Consider the following 3,261-nt stretch of genomic DNA (forward strand, 5'->3'; position numbering starts at 1 on the left):
ACATTGACGTATAGACATTCATTTAGGAGAGTCCTTTGTTCATTGAGGTAAATTTTATGTTTTTGAATAGCCTGAAAGGGTGACACGCGAACAATGGTATCTGAACATACATTCATACGTAAATACATCCTTCTTTAACATAGACATATTTCATCTATCAGGGGTGGCTCTATAGAAAAAATAACATTCGTCATTGTCACATTCACAATTAAAGTGTGAATGTGACAGTGACGAATGTTATTTTTTCTATAGAATACACTTTTCGGCTATGGCTGCTCTCCATCTTAGTCGACTAGCTACCACATGCACATTTAATACTAATGGTTCTTAACAGAGCATGGCAATCAGCCTTCTGACAACTATAATCTACAACTATTTTTTATAGGTCCCATCAAAATTTCAGGGTTACCCTCTCCTGTCGGTTTCATAGTGAATGGATACCAGCATTAACTGGTGTAGGTAAAAAGACGTTGGGATAAAAGAATTATTCCGCAGACACACACACATATATATATATGCTTGTGTGTGTATATATATATATATATATATATATATATATATATATATATATATATATATGTATGTATATTTATATACGTAGTGTATATATATATATATATATATATATATATATATATATATATATATATATATATATATATGCGTATACAGTATAATAATTCATATGAATATAGATAAATATATAATATATGCAAATTATAATGTATTTATATGTGTGTGCGTGTGTTACCTGAAGAGGTACACTCGGAAACCATGACTGCCTATCTATAAATATTTAGCCGGGATTTTTGACAGGTCACGTACTCTAGTATGTATATATATATATATATATATATATATATATATATATATATATATATATATACATAAAGTGTGTATGTATGTATGTATGTACAGTATGTATGTATGTATGCATGTAACCTGAATAGCTTCTATTATCAAAATTGAGTAATTTTAAACGTCGGCAAATCGCCTGCTCTTAATTTTGAAACTCCCAACTAGTTTATATATAAGACAAATGTCTTCGAATCTCGTATAACCTTGTCTGACAATGTAACACACAGACAGGTTAAAATAATTTCTTTCATATTAAATGAAAGGATATACATACTTTATACACTCCTGTCTTTCTGTACGTGACGCAGATAATCCACTGATGCTGATCTTAATATATTATCTTAAGATTTTAAGCAAGAAGAAAGAGGTATATCATGTGTTTAATCAATCTTATAAGTGCAATACCTTAATTTCAAACTTCGCAGCGAATGTTTTTATGATGAACAGGCTAACATAAGTCTCTCTTTATGATTTTTATATGAAAGACCTATTTTAATGCTGTTACTGTTCTAAAAATGTTTTATATTGTTCATGACTTCTCTTGTAGTTTTATTTCTTTATTTCCTTTCCTCAATGGGCTATTTTTCCTTGTGTGAGCGCTTGGGCTTATAGCATCCTGGTTTTTCAACTAGTGTTGTAGCTTACCTGATAATAATAATAATAATAATAATAATAATAATAATAATAATAATAATAATAATAATAATAATAAAGATGATGATGAAGATATGATGATGATAAAGATGATGATGATGATAATGATGATGATAAAGATGATAATGATGATTAAGATGATGATGATAATAAATTCATCCCTGACTTAAATGTATATATAATAAATCAAGATTTAATTCTATATCCCCAATTCATTGAACTGACAACCTCCATTGTCCAAACCTCAAACGACCCAAAACTGAAATCTGATCTTTACTGATGATATTCGACATCACAAATAAATCCAGAATTATTCCACCAAATACATCCAGACGAACTTGAACCATCGGATCATTTTGAACCAAATAAGAATAAAAATATATGAAGTTTTTCATATGAAGCGGCTGATCAGCCTTAATCAATATGAAATAGAGTAACATTACCGGAAACGTCAGATAATATAACTTCGCCAATGTTTCATAATCTCGTATTTCATGTAACTTACTGGTGATCTCGTTTCAGAATGAGGCAGAACAAAGGAAATCCAGGATTGATGGGGATAAAGTTTCGATGAATGATTAATGAGTTTTAGAGGTTAATTTATGTTGGTTTAACTCATTTTTTTTATATTTACGTGTGATTGTGATGAAGACAAATGAATGAGATTTATTTCAGAATTATGGTCTTGTGTCCTAGTGGAAATAATGAGGGAGAGATGAGGTTAGATATAATAACATGAAATTAAACGAAGGATCTACCTGACTGAATGAGGAAGGATTAACTAGTTGAGGACTATTGTTTCTTTTTCAACTATCTGATAATTTTTTTTTCTCTCTCTCTCTCTCTCTCTCTCTCTCTCTCTCTCTCTCTCTCTCTCTCTCATATTGTGTGTATTTATAATGTATATATATACACATATATATACTGTGTATATATGTACGTATTTGTATATTTCATTATATTGCGTATATATGTGCGTATATAATACATATTATATATATACATATGTATGTATGTATGTAAGTATATATTAAACATATATTAAACATATGCATATACAATGTACGTATATGTAAGTATATAATTTAATATATATATATATATATATATATATATATATATATATATATATATATATATATATATATATATATATATATATTTATATATATATGGTAATATATGGTACAAGTTGATAGAGAGAGAGAGAGAGAGAGAGAGAGAGAGAGTGAGAGAGAGAGAGAGAGAGAGAGAGAGAGAGAGAGAGAGAGAGAGAGAGAGAGAGAGAGAGATTGACTTTCATGTTTCCTTTTCCGACCTACCAAGCTATAAGAAGCCACAAAATGGCTGAGGAAAATAGTTGCGGTTCCAGCTTCCTCATCCCACAGTGAGACAAAAGAAGCACCGCACCTGTCAGTCTGGGAAATTGAAGCACTGTTTCGTCTGGGCAGTAATTGGATGGGTGACCTCAAGAAAGAGACAAGAGCCTGTTTGAAGGGCAAAGGGACAGGCCAATACCCTGGAGACTGAACATATATGCATATAATCAGTGCCTAAAGCCCCTCTCCACCCAAGCTAGGACCAGGTAGTGCCAGGAATTGGCTGCAGATGACTATAGGTCCCCCAAGAATGGTGAGGTTGCAGACAATGCAAGACACTATCGAGCTTGAGCCGATCTCGAACTCCAGTCCAACAAATTGTCAGACAGGGACGTCTCCAGTATGCTACTAAATATATCTTTTTAAACCT

Source organism: Palaemon carinicauda, chromosome 29 (assembly GCF_036898095.1).
Source record: "Palaemon carinicauda isolate YSFRI2023 chromosome 29, ASM3689809v2, whole genome shotgun sequence".
In the NCBI taxonomy this organism is placed as follows: domain Eukaryota; kingdom Metazoa; phylum Arthropoda; class Malacostraca; order Decapoda; family Palaemonidae; genus Palaemon; species Palaemon carinicauda.